General features: G+C 43.3%; 1 protein-coding gene across 1 annotated transcript in view; it reads left to right on the top strand.

Moving 5' to 3' along the window:
• The first annotated feature begins 4,868 nt into the window (after positions 1-4,868).
• The window catches only part of LOC101949739 (fatty acyl-CoA hydrolase precursor, medium chain-like), a 36,779-nt gene continuing 33,403 nt past the window's right edge, over positions 4,869-8,244 (top strand). Inside the window, exon 1 of the mRNA XM_065567238.1 lies at positions 4,869-5,000. The gene's annotated coding sequence lies outside the window, so the exon portion shown is untranslated. The remainder of the gene's footprint in view (positions 5,001-8,244) is intronic.

Here is an 8,244-nt window from a genome sequence, read left to right as displayed (position 1 = left end):
CTTTTGGTGTCGTTTGCACCGTATGGGGTGCTGGCAGAAACCCTACCCTGCTCGTAGGATTGCCATTGTGACTGGCTTCTTGTGCCCTCTCTGACCTTGCGCACCCTGCACAAGATGGTTATAACCTGACCTTTAATTTTAACATCCCTGGTCCTTTCTCTAAGGTAAACAGCAGTGACTTTCAAACGTGCAGTTTTATTTTTGTTACGTGAGGTGAAAGGGGAGAATTGATTTTAGAGATGAAAAATTTGGTCTCTGGAGGATACAATGTAGCTGTACAATTCCACCAGTGCAATGTCACTTTCCCGTGGGTCTGATTAACGTTTACATGTTGCTGGAATCAGATTCCAACTGGTTTGTAAGAGATCTGACATCCCTGCTTTTTATGCAGGCATGTCAGTAAGTGCCAAGAGGTACCAGTAGCCTGGGGGAGGTTTGGTGTTCTGCTTGCCCCTGGGATTAAAAGCAGTTTAAGAATGTAACGGGGGTAGTTTTGTTGCTCCCAGATGGCTCCTGCAGGTTTCATCTGATTTATTCTCAGATTTAGGCAAATTATTTACTTTCTTTCCAGGATTGGGTTTACACTGGGTATTGAACACAGCTCTCAACGTATTTTAACCCAATATATATGTTCAAAACAGAATTTAACTATCACCCCTCTATCATCTCTTCTTCAGCGTGGACCGTTGTATCAGCTCTTTGAGCAAGTGAAAACAAACAACTACTTGTAGAGCCTAGTGAGAGAAGGATGGCAGCTGCTGGCTGGATTGCATTGCTTTGGACCCCGAGTTGTGCTGCAGGACTAGACTGGTATTGGAACTGAAGGTCAGAATCAAGATCTCATTATTATTGCTTGTGAGGAAACAGCTGCACCAGCAAGTTGCAAGCTAAAGGTCAGATTTACAAAGAAGTGCACCACTGTGCCAGCAAAAGCTTGTCTTTATGTCCATAAAAGTGTGAGCATAGCAGATAGCTGCCTATGCAGATGTGCCTTCCTGGGTGCCAATTTTGTGGGTGAGTTACTGTTGCCATAAGTGCCCGTTCTTTGAGAAAATGACCCCTCAGGCTCCACAGTGACCAGGTGGCTGTCAGGAGAGCTGGTTGAGAGTTTTCCAATAGAACATTTTTTGTTGGACAATGCTGATTAATCAAAACCAAATCTGGTCACAGGAAAAGGGCAGTTTGGATGAAGTTGGAAAAAAAAGTTTAGAAATTGTCAAAATGCCCTGATTCAGCATATCTGAAATGAAAGGTGTTCTGGTTCAGTTCAAAATTATTTTGTTTTGAAATTTTTAGTTAATTGATACTAAAAAACAGTAAATATTTTTGAAAGGTCACAATCCAAATGAAACGTTTCAGAATTATCTAAACGAAATGTTTTACCTGACCCATCTGAAATCGTCCTGATTCATGATGGGGAAAGTGTTTCAAAATCTCAAAAGTTCTCGTGGGACAGGAAAACTATTTCCTGCCCAACCCTCACTCTCATTGTGAAGGTCAGCTCCAAGGAGTGAGTGACTGGAAGAGTTTGTGACTGCACAAAATTAAAACCAAAATCTGCTGAACACAAATGAAAAGAACAAGCTGAAAGGTTTTGAAAAGAAGAAACATTGCAAATGTTCGCACATCATCTCATTCTTGGAGAAACCTGCCTGACCAGTGTGCATGTGCTGATTTAATCTTAATTTATCTATACATTACACAAGACAGAAAGATGCCCAGTCAGAAAGGATTTACGCATATGGGCAACTCTGAGGGAAACAAGCTACATGAAGGGAACAGACTAGGGTGACCAGACAGCAAATGTGAAAAATCGGGATGGGGTGGGGGGTAATAGGAGCCTATATAAGAAAAAGACCCAAAAATCAGGACTGTCCCTATAAAATCGGGATGTCTGGTCACCCTAGAACAGACAGACTCGTGAATGGAATTTCCTTGGAATTCCTTTTGCAAAACCACATGTTGAAGCCCTGAGACCATGGGATGGGTCTGAGAGACTCAACTTCCTAGCCACTATTATAAGATCTGTATACAGTCGTTCACTCATATCTTAGGCTTGCTCTGTTTATCTTTGTTTGTGAAAGATGTAAAAGAGTTTGCCCTCAATGAGGAGATTGGATTGGCTGGTGGTCTGCTGACAATATTAAAGTGTTTCATAAGGAGCACACGAATAGGAAATATACAAAGAATTCTTCCTAAAATCCTCTTTTACTGCAACAGTGCAGGGAAAGCTGTACTTCTGCACTTGGTTCTCTAGCTCCATGTAAGTAACTTCTGCAAAGCACAAAGCAAGGGTCCCAGAGGTGACACGTTTTCCAAGTTTAGCCATGGCTTTTGTCTGAGCTTTTCTCCTAACTAGCAAGGAGGCCATGGTGCATCTCTCCTCTGCACTGAGTTCTTTGATCTCCATATCATAAGTATTATGTGGAGGCCTCACAATCACTATCATATATGTAGAATGACCCTCCACACATGTACTGGGTATTATATGTAACTAAGGAGCTCGAATGTAGCAGTCCAGTAAACTAGGATTAGCATGGGGCCACAGCAAAGGACATGGGGCAATTTGTCAATTAAGTGAGCAGCATCTTTGCAACTGAAGTCCGTGGAAAGTAACCCCTGATGCTATTAGTTGGGATATTTTACAGACTGTTCAATATTTTATATGATCCAAATTTAAAATGTGAATCCCTGTGTATTTTTTGGTCACTGGCAATAAATTCCTCCCACTTTTCACCAGTGATATTCTCTTCTTGCTCTTCTCCCAATTAAATGTCACTTGAAGACAAAAACACAGTCAGAATTTATTACTGGAGCATGATACTTCCTGTTTGCTCATCAGTCTAGTAACAGCTCTAGCTTCTGAGGTCAAGGCCTTGGTGGGGGAAGCACACTGCCACTGCGTTTGTCCTATATGTAGGAGTCATATTTCAATCAAATTTAGAATGATGTAAACAAAATGTTTTGCTTGACCCATCCGAAATCGGGCTAAGGATGCTTAGGCCCAGATTCTTATCGCCATTCTAATCACTGGCTGAAGCTGAGGGACGTCTGTAAAGCTGTTTATAGCATCCTGTTCCTGGGCCAGTCATTGGGCCAGTCCCGGCTGCCATTTAGAGCAGCCCAAGTTATTGTATTATTGGTGGTGTAGAACAAGCAAGTGACCTTTTCCCACTGTAATGCAAGCCAGCATTGTTAGTCCATGCTGCTCCAGCCTAGAATTGATCATTCAAAGTATTTACAACTTAGGGGACATGCTCTCTGCTGTTTCTGTGCAAGACTCTCTATGGAATTTCAGCCCAAGGGGAGACTGTTCTCCCTCAGCTAATGTATTGTTACTGCTACAGTTACACTATCCATTGTTTATATTTTCCTTTTGTTTGTGTAGGTGCCCACAGGACCTGGCCACAGTGAAAAGAAATGAGAAAAATAGGAAAGAAAAACACCATGTCTTCAGAATTTCCAAAGATGGTTTCTACCTGAATGTTTACACACTTGCCTAGACAGACAAGGAGGCCAACTTACCTGTAAGCCAGGGGTCGGCAACATTTGGCACGCGGCTCACCAGGGTAAGCACCCTAGCGGGCCGGGCCAGTTTATTTACCTGCTGACGCGGCAGGTTCGGCCGATCGCGGCCCCCACTGGCCGCGGTTCGCCGTCCTGGGCCAATGGGGGCGGTGGGAAGCCGCGGCCAGCACATCCCTCGCCCGCGCCGCTTCCCGCCGCCCCCATTGGCCCGGGACAGCGAACCGCGGCCAGTGGGGGCCGCGATCGGCCGAACCTGCCGCGTCAGCAGGTAAATAAACTGGCCCGGCCCGCTAGGGTGCTTACCCTGGCAAGCTGCGTGCCAAACATTGCCGACCCCTGCTGTAAGCAAATCTGTTGTACAAATCTTGGTGCTATTAGAAAATCATTGCAGCTGCAGGGCTTGGTGGTACTCCTGACTGTCTCAGAACTTTGCATAAGAAAAGGAATATTACTTCTGGTGATGTGGGGTAAAGTATTCAAAAGTGACTTAGGAGTAGGGTGACCAGACAGCAAACGTGAAAAATCGGGACAGAGGGTGGAGGGTAATAGGAGCCTATATAAGAAAAAGACCCAAAAATCAGGACTGTCCCTATAAAACCGGGACATCTGGTCACCCTACTTAGGAGTCTACATCTATGTCAGGTTAGGTGTGTAACATGCGTAGGCACTCTGAAAATCCCCTTAGGCACTATCTGCATTGTTAGGCACCTAAATACCTTTGTATATCTGGCCCTTATGCTCCCAAGTAAGTTCTGAAAATGGGACTTAGGCTGCTAAGTAACTTGGGCACTGTGGCAGAGCGTCTCCTCTGCCTCAGTGGGTCCTGCGCTTCCATTTAGCAGCGGGCTGGGGTATTCCTCTTTACCTCAGAGATTTCCCCCCATGTCCCTGAACTTGCAGTCCACACCCTGCCGGAGCAGGGTTCCTCCCAGGAACACTCAGTCTCTGGTAGCTCCTACGGGCATAGTGGCAACCAACCAGACACCCAGTTCAGTCTCTCCCCTCTGGCGGGGTCTCCTCCCTCAGACCCATGGGGCTCAGAGGGCCATCTGCCCCATTGGGCAGGTATTCTCCCACCCTTCACCTCTGCACCTGCGGGGTTTCTTTCCTGGTGCTTGCCAGCATATGCACTGCCCAGCTCTCCAGTACCTTGCCTTGCTCCCACAGCTCCTAGCACGCACCCCTACCTGGCTGGAGGGGAGGCTCTTAAGAGGTTCTAGCAGGGCCTTGATTGGTCCCAGGTGTCCTAATTAACCTAGAGTAACCCCTGTTCACTTACCAAGGGACCTGCTTATTCTAGGTCTAATATACCTGTCTTCCTCCACTCTACTTTAGCCGTCTGGCCTGACCCCATCACAGCACTTATTGAAAATTTTACCCATGGACAATTTCCAATTCATTGTATTCTGTCTGCTGAAACTAGGTGCTTCATAGCTGTTGTGTTCCACTCCAGAGATGTCTCTGTTACAGTGGTGAGTGAAGAATTCCACATGTGAGTATTATGAAGCTTCATTGCCTAATGTAAATGATGATTTTAAATTGACTAATTTCTGAAAAATTATCAGCAAAAAAAATTAACACAAACTAAAAGTGTTATTTTGATATTAAGAACTGTACGATGAGATTTTCACTGCAACCTAATGGAGTCAGGCACTCACCTCCTATTGAATTTGGGTGCCTAACTCTCTTTGGGTCTTTTAAATATTTCTATAGTCTCCTTTATTATTTTCATCAGTTGACAAGAATATGAGTCTTGGTTTATGCTCCTTAGATTGCAAATTGCTATGACTAAATCTTTGAGATCCTTCAGTAATTTTCAGATGAATAAATGTGTATATAATAATGTTTGTCCTTTATAAAAAAATAATACAATTTTCAAAGTATTCCTATCAAACAAAATCTGAAGAGCAATACATAAAAGCATTTCTCCTCCTGTGCTTTCCAAGGTGATGGTGTCGATTCGTGGAGGCAATTTTATATTTGGTGGAGCTTCTGGATTTGATGGGTCAGCATTGTAGGCTTATGAGAATGTGGTCATGGTAATTATTCAGTACAGAATAGGTCTCCTTGGATTCTTTTGGTATGACGTTCTGTTTTATTCTTTACTGAATATTCATAACATGTTCAAAACACTGATTGCTCAATTAGTTGAACTTTCAGGGCCGGCTCACCCAGCTGGTGTAGATCAGCACAACTGCATCACAGTCAGAATATCTACTGGTTTATACCAGCTGATGGTCCTGCCGTTAAATGCTACTGTTTGCACTTCCAGTTCATTGCAACCCCCAGTTAAGCTGCTGTTTGGGACTGATTAGAGCATTTCTCCATTGTACACAATGGGCTGTAGAGGATCCCTTTGCAGCCTATTTCCTAGAGGCACTGTTAATCCACCTTCACCCAAAGCAAGGTATAAGGTCTTATAAAGGGCCAGGGACCCCTTTGCACCTGGGTAAATTTCATCTTCGCAGCAGGAACTGGAAATCAGTACTGCTTAGATCTTATGGTGATGGGAACTATAGAAAACCTAAAGCTGATACATAAGAATGGCCATACTGGGTCAGACCAAAGGTCCATCCAGCCCAGTATCCTGTCTACCGACAGTGGCCAATGCCAGGTGCCCCAGCGGGAATGAACCTAACAGGTAATGATCAAGTGATCTCTCTCCTGCCGTCCATCACCACCCTCTGACAAACAGAGGCTAGAGACACCATTCCTTACCCACCTGGCTAATAGCCACTAATGGACTTAACCTCCTTGAATTTATCTAGTTCTCTTTTAAACCCTGTTATAGTCCTAACCTTCACAACCACCTCAGGCAATGAGTTCCACAGGTTGACTGTGCACTGTGTGAAGAAGAATTTCCTTTTATTTGTTTTAAACCTGCTGCCCATTAATTTCATTTGGTGGCCCCTAGTTCTTATATTATGGGAACAAGTAAATAACTTTTCCTTATTCACTTTCTCTGATGGATAGACTGATTGACATTTGGGTTCTATTCCCAGATCTGTCACTGACTGGACATTTGCAATCTTGTTGCAGCTGTGTGGGTCTCAGGATATTAGAGAGAAAAGGTGGGTGAGGTAATACCTTGTATTGGACCAACTTCTGTTGGTGAAGGAGACAAACTTGAGTTTACATGGAGCTCTTCTACAGGTCTTCAGGACTTGTGTAGGCTTGAAAGCTTCTCTCTTTCACCAACAGAAATTGGTCCAATAAAAGATATTACCTCACCTAACTCATCTCTCTGACTGGTCACGTCATTTCATACAAGTCAAGTAAAAGTGCACTGCCAACTTCAGTTTTGTTTAATTGACTAATTTAAAAAAACAGTTTCTGACAGAGCAGCCTACATTGGGATTTTTTATTTATTTATTTGTATTACATTAATTTATATTAAAGAGGGTTTTCTAATCCCTGAGGGTTTTCTACTCTCCTTTTCAGCAAGAGAGAAGACGACATCAGTAGTCAACTAGCTGTACAGGGGAAATAGTGACACGGACTATTGCCAAAGCATTATCATATGCATAAAGTAAACAAATGAGAAGCTTCCTCCCCCACCCCCACTCCTGTTAGTGTACAGTAACCTCAGGTGTTACTTGAAACAATAGAAATCACACATTTTTCAGACAAATGTGATTTTTGAGTTGACAGTGTTGACTATTCAATTTTTAACTTCTTAATTTTTAACTGCGGTATCATACACTTGATAGGCTTATCAGCAAGTGTTGTGCCCATCCAGCTGCTGTGTCAGCTCATTGAGACGATCTTCTACAGTGCTGTGTGCAAAGTCGTTTTTTGTCAGGCAGACTTCATGGAGTTTATAAAACAGACTGACAAAGTTCATGTCTTTAAATAATTTGCAGGAAATTGCCAGTTTATATGGCTGTGCAGCAACCAGTTCAGCTGCAATGACTTAAGGGACAAGGCAGAGGAGGAGATCCTCTTTAGTGTTATAAGACAGGAAGTGAAAGTTTTATTTCATGTAGTTATAACATATCCTGTTACCAAATGGCAGCAGAAGTGCAATTGCAGAATTGTGAAACTCAAGTTCCAGCTGTCTGCAGAATTCACATTTGGTTTTTCCTGAACCTCATTGAACTTTTCCAAAAATTGATTTTTCAGTTTATTTTTTTTCAAAAATTTAAATTCCAATTAAAAATCTCCCCCCTCAATCATGTTCAGATACATCTTCACAATATCTTTTCTTTTATGTTCCAATCAGCTCTAGCCTTACCCAGGGGCTCACAGGGGCCTCCAAAATTGTGAATGAATCCCAGGCATGATTGTGTTTTAATACAACCTAGAGGCAGTAACTAGGGGCTCCATGTAGGAACAGGGAAACACTCATACTACTTCTCAACATGCACTTGTTTGAGACTCAGGCCATCCATCCAAAGCTGCTGTACAAAATATCCATTGCAACATGGCATACATTGATGTCATATACTTTAGTCCTCTGACCGCTTAAACCCCTTTGGGCTGTTAGTCTGAGCTCAAGTCTGCAATGGACATTTTCCAGACTCTGATAATTGCTGGTTCTGTCATTGCTCAGGAAGGAACCCCTTCTCACAGCCTGTGGCCATGCAAATATTGGTTATTTGCGGGCCTGATGGAGGAACAGATTTGTGGAAAATGATGAGACGACCCTGATTACCACCTACTCAGACTTCTCTCTCTTCCCCATGATTTCATAGAATTTTCCAACGAGCCAGTGGT

Source organism: Chrysemys picta, chromosome 14 (genome assembly GCF_011386835.1).
Source record: "Chrysemys picta bellii isolate R12L10 chromosome 14, ASM1138683v2, whole genome shotgun sequence".
Lineage (NCBI taxonomy): Eukaryota > Metazoa > Chordata > Testudines > Emydidae > Chrysemys > Chrysemys picta.
Note: the sequence above shows the minus strand (reverse complement) of the source record. Positions and strands in the feature narration are given on the sequence as shown.